The sequence below is a fragment of the Acomys russatus genome, chromosome 1, assembly GCF_903995435.1.
Source record: "Acomys russatus chromosome 1, mAcoRus1.1, whole genome shotgun sequence".
NCBI classification, from domain to species: Eukaryota; Metazoa; Chordata; class Mammalia; order Rodentia; family Muridae; genus Acomys; species Acomys russatus.
This window is the reverse complement of record NC_067137.1, coordinates 116,470,997-116,489,638: the sequence shown is the minus strand read 5'-3', so window position 1 is coordinate 116,489,638 and position 18,642 is coordinate 116,470,997. Positions and strand designations below refer to the sequence as shown.

The 18,642-nt window shown below is 48.2% G+C and overlaps 1 protein-coding gene across 2 annotated transcripts in view; it reads right to left on the bottom strand.

Annotated features, from left to right (window-relative positions):
• The window catches only part of Eml1 (EMAP like 1), a 131,307-nt gene that overhangs the window by 88,308 nt on the left and 24,357 nt on the right, over positions 1 to 18,642 (bottom strand). The window lies entirely within an intron of this gene.

The following is an 18,642-nucleotide window of genomic DNA, read 5'->3' as shown; positions in this document are numbered from 1 at the left end:
CAGGTTTCTCTGTATAGCCTTGGCTATCCTAGACTCACTTTGACCAGGCTGGTATCGAACTCACAGAGATCTGCCTGCCTTTGCCTCCCCAAGTGCTGGGATTAAAGGTATGGGCCACCATTCCCCGCTATAGAGAAATATTTGTAAGGCATGTTCCTGTTTTTGTTTTGCTTTTGTTTTTGTTATTGTTGTTGTTGCTGTTGTTGTTTAATCCCAGCACTTGGAAGGCAGAGGCAGGCTGATCTCTGTGAGTTCCCGGCCAGCTTGGTCTACGTAGTAAGTCCAGGACAGCCAGGGGTATATAATAAGACCCTTTTCTCAAAAAAAAAAAAAAAAAAAGAAAGAAAGAAAGAAAAGAGAAAAGGAAAGAAGGGAGGGAGGAGAGAGAGAAAGAGAGAGAGAGAGAGAGAGAGAGAGGGAGAGAGGGAGAAAGAGAGAGAAACACGCCTTACAAATTTGATTACTGTTGTTCAGGTAACTGAATGCCAAGTGTCCATCCATCAGTTAGTTGCCCAGGAACACAGATGAGTCTGCACTCTCCTACATAGTTTCTGCAGTTAATGTTCAAACCCCCATTAAGACAGCGTCAAGGTGGAACTTAAAGAAAAGGAACAGCTCTGGCAGGAGGTGGACCTGAGAAAAGTGAGGTGGAGGAAGTTTGGTCTCCACCTACATACCAGAGCGCCTCCTCACAGTGAGTCCGACAGCCCCAGATGCTGTAAAACGCCTTTGTTCAAAGATGAGCCGCCATCTTTTCATTTCTGCACACCAGGTCTGTCTGCAGATGGAGTGGCAGCTTCGAAGACGCTGTGCTTGGACCTGCTTCCTGGCCTCCCCGCCCCCACTGGGGGAGCCTTCCAGCCTTCTAACCACACAGCCTCTTACTGTGACAGCTTGTGGTTAGCCACAGGCACATCGCAAAGCCCAAGTATTAGCCTATGGGACTTCTTATGCAGATACCAGGCTTGAGGATTTTTAGATTAGGCCCCTATTCCATTTCCTCATTTCTCGAAGAATCCTTACAGTGTAGAGAATCCCTCAGCTGGCTGAGACAGGAGGCCCAGCGCAAGAAACAGCAAAAGCTCTGGAAGTCAGAAGGCCTGGAGTCCCATCACCCTAAGTGAGCCACGCAAGGCTGGACTCACAGCTAGCTCCTCTGGGTGTAAGGAATGACGAGCCTCTTCTCCAGCACTGCTTGGTGACACACTCCTGAAGCTTTGACTAAGAGCTGGGGTGACCATGGCTCAGTGGGTAGCCCATGGCTGTAATCCCAGCATGGCAGAGGCAGAGGCAGAGGCAGGAGGAACCTAGGGCTTATTGGCCAACTAGTCTAGCCAAGGCAGCAAGCCCCAGATCAGCCAGATCCTGTCTCCAAAAAACAAAAACAAAAGCAAGACAAAACAAACAAAAAACAGAACCACCAACAACAAAAGCATGAGCAGCTACTAAGGAAGAGATTAACACCAATCTCTGGCCTACACATACATGCAAATGTGTGTATACACACACACACACACACACACACACACACAGCAGCAGCAGCAGCAAGAATGTAAATGTGTACGCTGGTGTGTATACACACACACACACACACACACACAGCAGTAGCAGCAGCAGCAAGAATGTAAATGTGTACGCTGGTGTGTATACACACACACACACACACACACACACACACACAGCAGCAGCAGCAGCAGCAGCAGCAAGAATGTAAAAGCTAGTGTGGGAAATCCTGTCACCACAGCCAGATCACTTTATTAGCAGCCCCTGCTTTGGCCTCCCAGTGCGACCATGTGACAGCACCTGAAGCAGGTGGTTCCTGGTTGGAGAGCGGGTAGACTCATTAGCAACAGAGGCTGAAATGTGCCTCAGCCTAGCCGTGTCCTGCCAGCTCCCAGCTGCCTCCTTTCACACCTCCCAGCTCCTGTAACCCATCCACTCCAGTTCATTGCACATCAATGGTTCAGATGCGGCGCTTGACTATAACCCTTCTCGGAGAGGTCAATCAAAGCAAAAACCCAGCTTCAATTCTGAACTGCCCCAGATCCTTATCTGAGGAAGAGGTGTGTGGGTTGTGGGTAGGAACGAAATGCCTTGGAGAAAGACATCAGGTTCCCGGGGAAAGAGCCCTCTGTGTCTTCGGTACGTGTTTTGCCCATACGGACAGGTGAGCATGCGCAGCGCCAGCAAAGGCTCCACCAACCAACTGAACGGTAAAACTATGAGGCGGAGCGGTCCAGATTCTTTCTCCTGATCTGTGATAATCCTCGCCCTGCAAGTTGCCACGTGCTGAGCAAAGCGCGTGGTCCTGGCTGTGCTCCACTCTGCAGCACACGGAGTGAGCTCTTCTTACAGCACGCTGGCACTGACCACAAGCAAGAGCCACACACCACAAAGCTTATCGTGGGGAATCATGAAGGCGGAAACACACTGACAAAATGAAGAACTGTGTTAGCCCTCACTCCAGCAAAACAAAAAAAAAAATGAACAAACAAACAAAAGCCACAGTAAAAGATGGCGCTCAGGCAAAGCTAAGGTTTAAATGACACCACTGAGAGGCAGACTGCTATGATTTGAGTCGGAAACATTCCTCATTCACTGAAGCATTTGAACGTGCAGTCTCCAGCCAATAGCACAGAACTGTCTGGGTGTGTGTGGAATCTTGGGCAGGTAGGAATTAGCTGGCAGAAGTGGGTCACTGGGGTGGGCACCCAGCAGACAATCTCCTGACACCCAAACTTACAGTGGGAACTAAGACCTTCAGCTCCTCTCTCTGGTCTCACTGGAGCCTCTTGTGAGCATGTCCACCATTACATTTCCTATCCTGGCCATCCAATATCTTAGCATCAAGCCCACTAGCAAAAGAAAGAAAGGTGAAACTTCTAGGAACTGTGAAGCCACAGATAGGACAGAGAAATGCCTTAACAGAACACCATTCTGCTGGGAGAACACGTGAAACCACGATCGGTGGTTTACTAACCTCTACAGACTCAGGGACTGAGTTAACTGAGAAGCAAAAACTCATGTCATATGGTCCCATGGAGTGCCAGGCTTTCCATGTGCACATCTGAGCATCAGCTGTGTCACCATGGAGTGTCAGGCTTTCCATGTGCACATCTGAGCATCGGCTGTGTCACTGTGGAGTGTCAGGCTTTCCATGTGCACATCTGAGCATCGGCTGTGTCACCATGGAGTGTCAGGGTTTCCGTGTGCACATCTGAGCATCAGCTGTGTCACCGTGGAGTGTCAGGCTTTCCATGTGCACATCTGAGCATCGGCTGTGTCACCGTGGAGTGTCAGGCTTTCCATGTGCACATCTGAGCATCGGCTGTGTCACCGTGGAGTGTCAGCCTTTCCATGTGCCCATCTGAGCATCGGCTGTGTCACTGTGGAGTGTCAGGCTTTCCATGTGCACATCTGAGCATCGGCTGTGTCACCATGGAGTGTCAGCCTTTCCGTGTGCACATCTGAGCATCGGCTGTGTCACTGTGGAGTGTCAGGGTTTCCACGTGCACATCTGAGCATCGGTTGTGTCACCGTTGAGTGTCAGGCTTTCCACGTGCCCATCTGAGCATCGGCTGTGTCACTGTGGAGTGCCAGGCTTTCCATGTGCACATCTGAGCATCGGCTGTGTCACTGTGGAGTGTCAGGCTTTCCATGTGCCCATCTGAGCATCAGCTGTGTCACCGTGGAGTGTCAGCCTTTCCATGTGCACATCTGAGCATCGGCTGTGTCACCGTGGAGTGTCAGGGTTTAGATGTGCACATCTGAGCATCGGCTGTGTCACCGTGGAGTGTCAGCCTTTCCATGTACACATCTGAGCATCGGCTGTGTCACCGTTGAGTGTCAGGCTTTCCATGTGCACGTCTGAGCATCGGCTGTGTCACCATGGAGTGTCAGCCTTTCCATGTGCACATCTGAGCATCGGCTGTGTCACTGTGGAGTGTCAGGGTTTCCGTGTGCACATCTGAGCATCGGCTGTGTCACCGTGGAGTGCCAGGCTTTCCATGTGCCCATCTGAGCATCAGCTGTGTCACCGTGGAGTGTCAGCCTTTCCGTGTGCACATCTGAGCATCGGCTGTGTCACCGTGGAGTGCCAGGCTTTCCATGTGCACATCTGAGCATCGGCTGTGTCACTGTGGAGTGTCAGGCTTTCCATGTGCACATCTGAACCATCTCCAAAGGTTTCCTGAGGATTTTACAGTTTCTCTGTTCTCCCCTGTACATATGAGGGTCACAGAAGGCCCAGCTCTCAGATATCCTTTCTTCCTAAGCCTGTTGACCTGCCATCATATTCCTTGTAACTATAGCTGACTGGTTCACACCCTCCCCCTGCACAACCTCACCCATCACCTGTGCATGTGTGTGTGTGTGTGTATCTGTCTGTGTCTGTATGTGTGTTTATCTATGTGTGTGTATGTGTATCTGTGTGTGTGCCTATGTTTGTCTGTAAGTGTGTGTATATATCTGTATGTGTTTCTGTGTCTCTGTGTCCATATATGTGTGTCTCTGTGTCTGTGTGTGGCTCTGTGTGTTTGTCTGTGTGCACGTATGTATGTGTGAGACACAATGTTAAATGGATTTCCTTGCTTATACTCTTCTCCCCAGGCTCCCTCACCCCTGTGAATGGCCACCTGGACAGCTGTCATTAATGTACAAACCTAGGTACACCCTTGGCTAATTCCCAATTTCTTATGATGAACATCAAATCAATCACCAAATCTTATTGACGCTAAACATCTCCATTGTGACTATCAGTTCTTTGTCCCCATCTCTTGCATTTTCTCAGCCTCCTCCTTGGTCTTTCCTGGTCATTTACTGGTTTTGGGCGCATCCGACAGTCTCAGCTGCGTCACCCCACAGCAGTCTCACTAGCCCCCGTCCCTCCTCCTCCTTTTTACGTCAGCATGATTTTCCTAAAATGCAAACTCAAACCTCCAGGCACATGGAGAGGCAACGTGGAGACTGTAGACCGGAATCACAAGAAGCGCCATTGTAATTTCTGCTGCGGGCGTCCCCTGTCCGAGGGGGAAACACTTGACACACACACACACTCCCTGGCTTCCTGCCCCACTGAACAGCCTGAAGGTGCAGCACACTCTCTCCTGCTTCCTTCTCTCTCCATCTCCGCCCCCCAATGCCCACCCCCCCTCCCCTCCCGCATTCTTTACCTGACTTAAGGCAAGCTCAGCTCTGGTTACACAACACCAGCACCTGAAGAGCAAGCTGAGCTGGGGACCCTTCCCACTAACTCCACAGACTCTCACAAGACCCATTTACTGGATCCTTCCATATTCAGCCAGTGCGCCTAGAAGTAGGTGTTCATGGTTTGTGTCTTAAGCTCCCAGCACATGCAAAGTCATCCCCGGAAGTGTGGCACACGAGTCACCATCTGTAAACTGCTGAATGGCAATTCTAAACGTACAGTCCACCAACCCTCACAATCCCCTGAGATCCCTCAGGAAGCACAAGAGATCAAGAACATTTCCCTAATAACACCAAGATGCTATTTCCTCTGTCACCATGCTGGGATCTAAACTGGTGCGGAAGTGCCCATAGGTAACACAAGACGGTGGCACCAAGTGCTCAGTCTTCACAGCTGCCTAGTCACAGTCAAAATGAAAGTTCATCTAAGATGACTCGAAGCCACACAGGCAATCGGTGCTATTCAAGTGTAACCTTCAATCCTGGGTGTTGTTATGGAGCACGTCAAGTCCACGGTCATTGGAACGGCACACTGTGCAGTTCAGCTGTGAGGTTTCTCTCAGCAAATCTGACTCTCCCTCACAAGATAGGCTGATGAGCAAACTGCAATTGTTCCAATCAGAAAGTTCCACAATCAGCTTCTCAGAAATGAGGGGCAGCAAGGCAGCTAAGTGGGTAGATGTGCTTGCTGTAAAGCCTAACAACCTGGGTCTTATTGCTGGAACCCATAGGGAGGGAACCAGCTCCTGTACGTGGTCCTCTGACCTCAAAATGTTCCACGTCACCCACACATTGCACATAAATACACTCTCATACACATTTTCTCTCTCTCTCTCTCTCTCTCTCTCTCTCTCTCTCTCTCTCTCTCTCTCTCTCACACACACACACACACACACACACACATACACATTCATACAACGTAGTCTTTTGCTTTCTCTCTGTCTCTGTCTGTCTGTCTGTCTGTCTGTCTCTCTCTCTCTCTCTCACACACACACACACACAATGTAATAATAAAAAAAATCAGAAGCGAGCCTGTCAATTCAAAGAAAATAACTGACAATGTTTGACATCAATAACACTGAGCTTTCCAGGAGAAGGAAAACCGTAACTTCACAAACTTTCATGAGCTGTTAGCTGCCTAAGGACTCTTGTGAGACACAGTGCTGACACTGACCTCAGAGCACTTGATGCTGTACAACACAGCACAGGTGAGTGCTCTGCACAACTCAGTGACGTCATGTTTCTCAAATGGCCTTGTGCCATTATAAGACAGTATATAGGGAAAGAGCCATTTGAACGCGAGACAAGGCACAAGGCTGGGAACCACTGGCAACAGGGCCACGCGGAAGGATGAGGAGCGACGCTGTCAGCAGACATCTCCCCATCAAAACCAGTTGCTAGGCACGGTAGCCTGTAACCCAGCACTGAGAAGGTGGCGACAGGAGGTGAGGCCAGTCTGAGCTGTGCAGCAAAACCTTGTCTCGAAACCCCCCAAGTACGCTGCGCGCACACGTGTGGAGACAAAAACAAGGGCTGGAGATGCAGCTCCATTGGTAGCATGTTTGCCCAGCATGCACAGGGCTCAAGCTCTGATCAGGTGCATGCCTACAATCCCAGCACTCACCAGGTGCAAGTGGAGAACCAGAAGATCAAGACCAACCTCAGTTATCTAGCGATTTCAAGGCTGGCCTGGGCTGCACACGACCCTGTCTAAGAGCTGAAGTAAACCTGCAAGCCTACTTGCCCAAGGACAGACTCTTTCTGGGATGCTGGGGGCTAGTGTTTATGGGACCCTCTAAACAAATCTATTTGACCCAACTGCACCAAATGTACCCGATCACATGTGAGCCAGAGTTAAGTGGGCAGGAAAAATGTCAGGATGTATGCTTGTCCCTGATTAGGCCTGATGGGAAATACAGTAACCTTGTGGTTTTGCCGTTTTAAGCCTCAAGGGGGAAAATGTTAACTTGTAGCCATTTTCTGGGAACCCTGAAATGATCGTGGTCAGAGTCCATCATCCTGGCTAACATTTAACTGAAGGTTGCTTCAAATTGGCTCAAAAATTGTGGAATCAGTTTTTCTCTCACGATTCCCAGGTTTAACATCTGTTTAAAAAAAAGAGTAGGGTTAAGGGGAGATAGCTTGGCAGTTCAGAGCATTTCCTGGTCTTGCAGAAGAGGTCCTGGGTTCAGTTCCCAATACCCACAGCAGGTGGCTCTCAACTTCCTGTGATTCCAGCTCCATGGGATCTGACACCTCTACCCTACATGCACGTGCATATGCCCAGAGACAGACAGACAGACAAACAGACAGAAACACACACACACACACTTAAAAATAAACCTTTTTTAAAAATCCACAGCTGCCTCCCCACTCTTAGACCTTGACTGAGGCCCAGATGTGAATCTCACACTTGCACCTACCATCTACACCAGTTCTCCTTTGCTTCCAACCTCATCTCAAACACAGCACACAGCTTTCAAACTTGGGCCAAATGCAGCGGCTCCCTGGATCGGGAGAAATCCTGTGGACCAGGAATGGCAAGAATTGGACTCCCATTCTCACACGGCCTGCAGGTCACCTGGTGAAGGGGAGTCGCTAAGGCCCCCGAGTCTTTACCTCCGTACAAGGACTGCCTACCTGCCTACTGACCGTTACTGGGGTCAAACTCCCGGCGAACGCACCCCCAGGCCGACCTCCTGCCCTTGGGTAGTCCCCTGTGTAAGTGGGAAAGGTCAGCACAAGGACAAGGGAAATGGCATTGTGACATCTGTGCGAGGAACATCAGAAGCCATCCCACTGCAGGTGCTGTTTCATGAAGCCTGGCATCAAGACCATGAGCCATCTTTCTCCAAGGACTACCCCTTCCTCTACACATTACACAAAACCCTCATCTCCCCCCACTCAGTGCCAGGCTCCCCAAAGGGATGATCTATTAAGTCATGAGGAAGAAAAAGAACTGTCAGACACCCTAGAAATCTCATTAGCATTTAAAACTCAACAAAGTAACCTGGAAATTTCTTCTGCTGGTCCCTGATGGCTTTCTGACTTCATCTCCAAGCCCGCCAGGCAGTCAAAAGCATCCTTCCAGACAGTGGGGAATAGTACGTGGAGATGGCTGCAATTTGGCTATCTAAAAGAAATATCTGTTCATTCTCATTTTAACAAAGATAAATGAGAAGAAAGCGCTGCTTATAGAAGAGATCGGATCAGCCGCTGCTAATCATGACATGAGAAAGTGTGTCACTTCTGTACTAGAAGGTACACGGCTCCCTCAAATAAGTGTGTACAGGTCTCAGGTTTAGCACAGGGGCAGTCAGGCTCACTGGTGACTGGTTAGGCAATACTGAAGTGAGAGGTTTAGGTGCTACAAGAAAGTGCTATATCAAACCCATCTGGACCCTGGTTCTGCCACTCTAAGTTGCCTCACCTGGAGCAATGAGCCTCACATACCAGCTAGCCTGGCTGCAGAGCTGTTCCTGATTTTGGTGCACACTCACTGGGCATTCACCTTTGCTAGGACAGTGGCACCCCTCCCCCGCCACCCCCTACCCCCCCCCCCCCGCAAGATTCACAGCCATGCTGGCCCTTCTGCACTGGGGGTGCAGTCCATAGTCAGGAATAAGGTCTGTGCAGCACCTGTGTGTGTGTGGGGTGGGAGACACTGGCCTGAGTTATGAGAGCTCAACAGCCTCAGACACCATAGGCCTCTAGCCTCTACAGTCTGAAAGCACAGCTTTGGCCCATACCTGAGTTCTGGTTTTGGATTTGTATTTTGTACTCAGTGAATACTGAAAACTATTTTTATGGTTTTATAATCTGTTAACTTAAAAGTGCTTTATAATGAAATTGGAGTGACTAAGCCTCCTTTCAGATTCTGGTTGGGGTGTGTGTATGTGTGTGTGTGTGTGTGTGTGTGTGTGTGTGTGTGATGAACCCTGAGACCAAATCTCTTCTTTTATTTCATTTGAGTTTGGTTTTTCTTAGACAGGGTCTTACTGTATGACCTGGGCTGATCCTGAACACATGATTAGCCAGTCTCATCCTCCAAAGTGATAGGACTATAGACATGTGCCATCACACCCCATAGCCCTTTCATTTTTCCCTCTTTGAGGAAAAGGACAGCATCAACTCTCAGAAGTTACGAAGCCACAGAGCATCTGAAGGCCAATGCATGGCTCTCCCTCACCAGCCAGGTCCTGAACATGCCTCTGATGTGTCCAGGAATGGATGGTCTCGGGCTTCCGAGAAAGGTCTCCCCAGCAGACAGGGTATGCCCTGACAACTGACTCCAGTACCAATAACCTCATGGTCAGTGAAATGGAATCTTGAAGTGGGTTCTGGTGTTACGTGTCTATTATCCTAGGATCTGAGAGGTGAACACAGGACCATGATTTTGAGTCCTGAGCTACAAGGTGAAACTTTATCTACATGCATACATAAATACATTTGTTTTTACTTTTTATCTTATATGCATGAGTATTTTGTCAAAATGCATATATGTTCACCATGTGCATGCCTGGTTGCCTTGGCAATCAGAAGAGGGTATCTGATTCACTGGGACTGGAGCTATAGACAGTTCTGAACCTCCATGTGGGTGCTGGGAATTGAACCTGGGTCCTCTGTAAGTGCTCCTAACTTCTGAGCCAACCCTTCAGACCCTAAACTTTTAAAATTCAATTTGTCTCAGCTCAGGTTTGAATTCCACTGTAAGGAATCATGTGTAAGCCATGTAATTCGGATTTGTATAGTAAGCAAAGCTGGCATCTCTCTCTCTCTCTCTCTCTCTCTCTCTCTCTCTCTCTCTCTCTCTCTCTCTCTCTTTTTTAAAGATAGTTGCTTTTGTCAGTTTTTTCTTTAAAAGCCTTTTTCTGCAACTACAGTTTTCATTTATTTGCTATATAAATGGATAGTCAGGACATCTGAAATTTTGTCTTGAAGACTATGATTTGAAAGCTGAGACACTTTTATTTTTGTCCCTTAAACCAAAAGGCAGTCCTCCTCCTGAATGGGTGGCCTTTGTTGTGCCCTCATTGAGAAAAACAAAATCCACAGGGCTGGTATTGCAGAGCACACAAAACTGGTTCAGCCCTACCCATAATCCTTTTGCTCAGATAACAGGATTGATCTTCAAGAAAAGGCAGCTAAGAAGAGTCTGGGCCAACTGTGTGCGTCTTTCAAAGGGCAGCCCCCATGTGTTCAGAGAAAGCTCACAGGGGATGGGAAAGCTTTGTTTTGTTTTGTTTTTGGCAGTGAGTGGGGGTCTGCAACTCTCGGTCTACCTCTCTGCATTAACAAAGGTCCGGATAAGAGATTCGCTGTACTCAAACATTTTTCTGCAGAACCATGTAAGAACAATTTGTTTTACAAAGCACAGACGTTACATAACTAAAGAGTGAGTTACTAATGTGGAGCCCGAGGAACTCGACTTATTCTAAGCTTCTGTTCAAAGGTTTGTGTTACTCCCTTAACCCCCCTGCTTTGGGTCATCCTTCAGAGGAGGCTGTGCCCTCCGAATGCCTCCCCTAAATCTTGGCACTGTGAGGCTCTTTACAGGGAGGGACCCTCTGAAGCAAACTGCAGAGCTGATTGTGTGGGGAGCCGAGTGGGACAAAGGCATGCTGGGAAGTGCATTGTGCAGCCATGAGGGGTCACAGAGAGGTTTATAGCTAGGGGAGAAAAGGACAGATACCCCAATGCTGTGTGGCTTGTCCAAAGGCCAGATGGTTTGTAAACCAACACGTGCGTCAGAAAGGAACCACCGTCTGGACAGCATTCAAAGATGTTGTCACTAGGTGTACTCCCAGACTCAGGGACACTCACTGGCTGGAACCTCCTCAGCCTATAGCTGACTGATTTGGGTGTCACAAAGGCACAGCCACACGAACGTCCTCAGTCGGTCAGTCGCCCACACACTATAGGTGGTGTCCAGGTACCTAACGGCATCAGTAGGCCAGAACTGTCAAGATTACAATCCACCCGTCAGTACTATCAGTGGCAATGAACCGAGCTGCTTCCCTTCCAAAGTGAATGCAACAGACGCTATCCTCCTGGGGGTGTCATATTGGAAAGAACAGAAATAGGCTGCCGTGTGCCCCATAAGAACCACTGGACCCAAGACCGCACCTGTGACAGTGGTCCCCTCAGACTGAACTGCTGAGGGATACCATAGCCGACTTTGTCTCTGTAAGCTCTCTCTGATCACATGAGGTGAGCCCCAGGAGGGAAGAGGAGGAAGCATCAGAGGCCCTTGGACAGACATAACCTGATTATAGGAACAGAGAGAGAAAAACTGTCTGGGTATGAGGGCACAGGTCTTGAATCCCAGCCCTTGGGAGACAGAGGCCAGCAGATCTCTGCGAGTTTGAGGCTAGCCTGATCTGAATAGTGAGTTCCAGGCCGGCCAGGGCTGCATAATGAGACCTTGCCTCAAAAAGAAAGAAAGAAATACAGACAGACTAGGAAATCATTTGCCATGAAATGCAATGAGGTATTTTTAAGTCAATAAATAATAATTAAAATTTAAACAATATATAGAATAAGATGTGATGTTTTGATATACACATGCAATGCTTAGTGACTAAATCTAATGAACACCCCCATCACCTGCACACTCATCGCTTTGGGAGTCAGGACGTAGAAGTCTGACTATTTTGAAACATGCTACTATTAACTGTGCCTTAATCCTTATGTGAATTGTGGCCACCAGATGGAGGTTTGTAGCTCACAAAACAAGCATCCAGACTATTTTCCTTAAGACTGATGAGAACTAGGAATCCCAATGTATGGCACAGAAAACAGAGGCACATATATAGGTGGTGACTGGCACAGCTAGTTTGGTGGCCTGTCCTGGGTGTGTATGTGACAGCCATCTCTTTAAGGTTGAGTCTTGAAGAAGTGATGGGAGGGGAGGGTGCAACCAGCATTTATGCTCCAGGGCTTTTGAAGGCAGCAGCATAGAGATGCGTGTGGGCTGGTTCCTCCTCTGTGGAAAACACAACGCCCGCCCCTCTGCAGGAATTTGGTGAGGGGGAGCTGGGCCACTCCCACCAAGCTCTAGGGTGTGGGTGACAGATGGGAAGAATCACCCTGGCTCCTCAGGCCACACACCAGGCTTTGTTTACAGTGGACACACAGATTCCTGATGAACAAAGCAAGGAGGAAGGAAGAAGCAGATGAATTTAGCAACGTCAGTGGGACCTTCGGGAACTCCGCTTTCTCAGGATGAGACTGGTAGTCCGGCTGCTCGGCTTTCAGGCACCTGACTGTTCTACACAGAGCAGGGCTTCTTACACTCCAGCCACTCTAGATCCCTTGTCATCACCTGAGAATATTATATATTATATATATTCTATTATATATTTTTATATTTATTATGTTTATGCATTTACATATAAAATTATTTGTTGTATATTTACATATTCACAATATAAATATATATTTATATAATATATACATTCTCACATATTATATAAGAATATATATTTTTACATTTTATATAAATAGGTCAAGCAAACATTTGCTGACAGTAAATCATAAAGAAAAGCATTTATTTTTGAGAGAAGGTCTCACTATGTACCCTTGGCTGGCCTGGAACTTGCTATGTAGACTAGGCTGGCCTCAAATTTACAGAAGATCCTCCTGCTTATGCCTCCTGATTGCTGAGGAAGAAATTTACTTTAAAACAACTCTTTAGCATACATATATTTTTTTACCGTTTATTTGAAACAAAGACAAATTTGCATTCTAATGAGACGGATGCTTGTGTTTAGTTTCAGAAAGAATAAAATTTTAGCCTAAAATCTGATACATTTTTCAGAGTTTACTGATACTTTGATTTTATAATTGTCAGTGATGATGCAGCCACTTCACATGTCATACAATCAGCAGAAGTATGTTTAGGGCCATTTCAGGATTGAATAAGATCAAGTCAGCAACTGAAAGAACACTTTCAAAAGTCAAACAACGTGGCGCAAACACGTATTTGCACCTATATGCTCAGGAGCGATGGTGGAGGACAACGGGAGTCTTTCTCTTCCGTAAGTGACCCGATGCGGCTCTAAATGAGCAGGGAAAACTTCATGTGCACCGTAAAAAGGCTCTGATGTGAGCTGAGGTGTCTCGGGTGCTGCTGATTGGTGCTGAGTGGCGAGGGCATGCGCACTGCAGAGTGCTCCTGTGTGTCCTCGCTCGTAAGGAAGACTGCAGTGAAGCTGTGGGGTGAGTGCAGCTGGAAACTACTTGTGTTCATCGCCAGTTTGATTTTTAATTACTTTTTGGTGGTTGTACATTCAGAAACCTTTCACCGCTACCCATTTTTCCCCCCGCACCCACGTGGGTGTTTAAAAAGCGCTCAGTTTAAAATGCTGGGTTCTAGAGAACACTGTGTGATCGGTAATTGGTATATGTCCTCCTGGCTCCCCAGGTACACAATTCACCTAAATGTCAGGTTTTAATGAAAATGTCACCCAAGTATCAAGCCAGGGTCCACAGGTGATGTCCTGGTGGCCGACATACTGGTCCCTACACCACATACTCTTCCCTAAGCCCTGGGCCCTAAAATGCTTCTGAATTCTGACTTAGGTATGTAAATGAAAGTAGAAATGTGAAACCAATACACAAGAGCCTAAGATTGCACCCATAGTCACACCTACAGTCACACCCATAGCCACACCTACAGTCACACACCCATAGCCACACCTACAGTCACACCCATAGCCACACCTACAGTCACACCCATAGCCACACCTACAGTCACACCCATAGCCACACCTACAGTCACACCCATAGCCACACCTACAGTCACACCCATAGCCACACCTACAGTCACACCCATAGCCACACCTACAGTCACACCCATAGCCACACCTACAGTCACACCCATAGCCACACCTACAGTCACACCCATAGCCCACCTACAGTCACACCCATAGCCACACCTACAGTCACACCCATAGCCACACCTACAGTCACACACCCATAGCCACACCTACAGTCACACACCCATAGCCACACCTATAGTCACACACCCATAGCCACACCTACAGTCACACCCATAGCCACACCTACAGTCACACACCCATAGCCACACCTACAGTCACACACCCATAGCCACACCTATAGTCACACCCATAGCCACACCTACAGTCACACCCATAGCCACACCTACAGTCACACCCATAGCCACACCTACAGTCACACCCATAGCCACACCTACAGTCACACCCATAGCCACACCTACAGTCACACACCCATAGCCACACCTACAGTCACACACCCATAGCCACACCTATAGTCACACCCATAGCCACACCTACAGTCACACCCATAGCCACACCTACAGTCACACCCATAGCCACACCTACAGTCACACCCATAGCCACACCTACAGTCACACACCCATAGCCACACTTATAGTCACACACCCATAGCCACACCTATAGTCACACCCATAGCCACACCTATGGTCACGCTCATAGCCACACTCAAAGCTAGCTCTGCACAGGGGTCTGGGAATCGCTCTGTGGTAACACACTGGTTTGCATGCACAGGATTCCATCTCCAGCACCACAGACAGAGCTAAATCAAACCAACCCTACACCATATGGACTAGCAAAACTCCTAAACTAAGAGAAACCACTAGAAACCACTGAAAAACCATGTGTTTAATTTTCTGAGTTTGCAATTGCAGCTCAGCGATGATGGTCAGCCTGACTCTGGAGTTGTGGGCCTGAACTCAAGATGGCCGAGGTGATCTTGGGTTGGGGAAGGGTGCAGCAAGCAGATGGTTCCAACAAGTTCCCAGGGAGCTGAGCAGGGCTCCATCTAAGCTCTGTGTGAGCTATTTTAAAACAAAGAATGTGAGCCACTCTCCCCAGGATGTTGTCTGAAGATAAAGTCAAGCTTGACAAGCAAGCATCCGGCGTAAGCATAAGATAAGGAAGTTATCGGTTTAGAGCCTTGCTATTGTCTAGCTGGAAGGCAGAGGCAGGAAGATCTCCATTTCAAGACCAACCCTGGCATCTTGGTGAAGCTCTGACCTCAAATAAAAACTACAAAGAGCAGTGAGGACGCATACCCGGAGCCAAGAAAAACAAAAAGAAAATATAATGAGATCCCATAACAATTTCTTAATTTTTATGCAGATTTTTTAATATTGGTGATCTTAAAACAAAGCATTATTACAAAAAAAAAATCCAAGATTTATCAAGAGGTCCCCCAAATTGTCAAATAAAAGATGCAATTTTCTGTATCCTATTTTCTCTTTCTCCTCCCCTCGCTGTTCCCCGACAGTGCCTTGCTGTGTACTCACACCCATCCTCCTGCACCAGCCTGCCAAGGTTATGCTTCCTCCACCCCCCCACTCCCCACCCCCACCCCAAATACATAAATGTAGATGCACAGATCTGAAAGTACAGTGCAAAGACCAAGGCAGCTTGGGAGAGTTCAAAGAGCCCTGGGGTTTCATCAGGAGACCTGGACTTGTGACCAATCATTGATTTAACTGCTTAGCCTTGGCTAAGTTACCAGAAACCCAACAGCATGGTCATCTGCAGGAGAAATGTGATAAAACAGTATTTCGTTTACCTTAGGGTTTGGTTATAAAATCTAAATGAGAAAGAGATTTGAGGTCCTTTTAGCCACTGTCACTTGGGAGGCTGGGGTGGGAGGAGTACTTGAACCCAGGAGTTCAAGGCTTATGTGGACATCCTAAGAGCCCAGGTTGAGAACAACTCGTGTGTGTGTGTGTGTGTGTGTGTGTGTGTGTGTGTGTGTGTGTGCGCGCGCGCGTGCACACACACACACACATTACAGTGTAAACTGTTTTGCATTACAGATACATGGTACTGTATCTTAGCAAACTAGCTGAATGTAACTGTGTATCTTTACTCAAAGAATTCCTGAAGCCCTCCCCAGGCAAAGAACGCCGAGTTTTGTGTACACTGTGTCATCTCTCACTAAATCCCTCCAAAAATACAACTGTCTGTATACTGAACACACAGCAGGTAGAAAGAGAAAATGAAGACAGAAGCGGCTTCGTGTGAGGTCACATGTCAGCTTGCCCTGGCCTCCATCTACACAGCCCTGTCTGAATCAAGTCTGGAGTAGGCCTTTTCTGCACCAGGTATGGGCACTGTTCTGACCCCCTGTCTGACAGCACACCTCCCTCAGCCTTTGTAATGGTGTGTATATTACCAGCCTTTCGGCTGCCCAGCTGGGTCCTACAGGGTCTCCTCAATCAAACCCTGGAACCACCTGGCCTTGTTCTAGCCAAGGAATGTTGTGAGGTCAGGAAAAGATAAGCAGGTTCTCCTCGGCTCATACAGTCATCTCAGCAGTGTAGGACAAAGCCTGGATGGAACCTAGCCCCACCTATCTCCGTGGCTTGTGTTCCCAGTCTCTGGAAAAGTCATCTGTTGTCAGTCACAGAGAAGGTTCTACACAGAACACACGTCATCTTTTTGTGCTAATTCCCAAGGATTATTCACTTGGGGGGCACGTGCAAGCTTATTATGCCTGCTTATCTCTTGAAGTGGCCCTGGAAATTGGAAGCCCCAATCAGGCGTTTGTGTCAGAAAATTGTGCTAAACGTGCAAAAGCAGGCTTAGAAAAAAGACAGAGAGAGAGACTCAGAGATATTCCAAGATTGCAGTCAGATCCTCCCTCGTCCCAAGTCCTACATGTGCTGTTTCCTTTCTTAGCCTCTGAGCTAGCGCAGAGAGAATGCATGCTACTGGATCAGAAAGCAGATGTTCGGGTTTTCTTTAGCAAATATGCACCCCCTCATCAGGCTCTCTAAACTGCTAAAACCTGTCTGACCCCCCACCCCCCCCCCCCAACCCCAGCCCAGCTCAGACGCCTGTCTCTCTTCTGCTTAGCCAAGAAGCCTTTGAGGCTGCCAGAAGGCTGGACAAGGTAGGCTAGTGTCAGAGCCGGCACCCCAGGGTCCTGAGAGATAAAGCTCATTTACCACTCAGAATCCAGAAGCGAAACTGCAACCTTGTATAGGCTGAGCAAAGGGACCGACAGTGCGTGCGAGCTAGTGTGTGTGAGCTAGTGCACACAATTGTGATGTGTGACAGCCGGAATGGAGGGGCATTTACCCCACTCCACACTAGACTTTGAATCATTAGACACTCAGTTTGGAATCCTATGACTCAAGGAGACCAGTGTTTCTTAAAGAGCTCCTAGAGAGAGTAAACCATTTACAAAAGGACAATGGTGCATGTTTGCGCTCACCTGAGGTCCCCAAGTGTTCAAAGTCACAGAGACCAAGTAGAATAGCCGCCATGGAGGTCAGGGGCGGGGACCACAGAGGGGCCTTATCCAGTGGAGGTGGAGTTTTAACCCAGGAAGATAAGCAGAGCTCTGACAGATAGGGCCTGAATGACCCCATGTTACTAAGCCACATACTCAAACACGGTTCAGATGGATCATTCCATGGCAAGTGTGTTTTGCCATGATTACATCTTTTCTCTGGCTGTGGCAAGTCGGAAGATTAACAGACTAAGGTGGGAAAGGTGGGAGAGGTGGTAACAGACACAGGGGAGCTTCAGCACGCAGCTATAGCTGCGACAGTGCTGACTGGCACAAGACATGGCGTCTTCCTTTGGCAGCACCAGGGGTTAAACCGAGGGTGTCACACATACCAGGCTGTGGTCTGAGCTGTGGTCTGTCCCTTCTTTTTTGTTTCTTTGGTGTGGGGTATGGAAGCCAGACCCTCAAGCATGGCAAGTGTTTGCTCTGCTGCAGAGCTACAAGGCCCAGGGAGTCTAAAGCTTTCTAGGCACACTAAAACTCCCAGGTAATGTGTCCACTCTGAAAAGATTCGCTCTGGCTAAACAAACAGGTCCTGGCCACACAGTGGCTGAGCCGACAAGCTGTCCATCTTCCGGGAGCTCCTGGTCTGCCTGGGGCTTAGGGTGGGCACGTAGTGTGCTTCACTGACTTCCGGGCTTCCCACGGTGCATGAGGTGAGAGAGTAGTGTCACAGGGGGGTGGGGGGGAGCGGGGGTTAGGATTGAGTTGCAGTAAGAAAGAGTGTAAGACAGCCAGGCATGCTCAGGAACCCCAGAGTCCAAGTGGCTGGATCCCAGGGCTTCTGGGAGGAAGGGCTGCCCACTGGTCAGTGATGCAGCCAGCAGAGTAGAGATGCTAAGTGAGACACTGAGCTGGGCACCGTCCTAAGGCGGAAGCTGTAAGACTTTTCAGAATTCATAGATAAGTGAGGCTTCTATTTTTAAAAGTGTAGATGAAGTGTAATTTTAAAAACAACCAACCATTTTTTTAAAATGTGGTATCAGTTGTCTTCACTGGTTTTCTGTTCCCAAAACATACAATCATAAATAACCCCCCGACTAGTTGAATTATAAAGAAAAGAGGTTATTTTGATTCACAGTCTGGAGGTACAGGATTGAGGGGCTCTACATACTGATG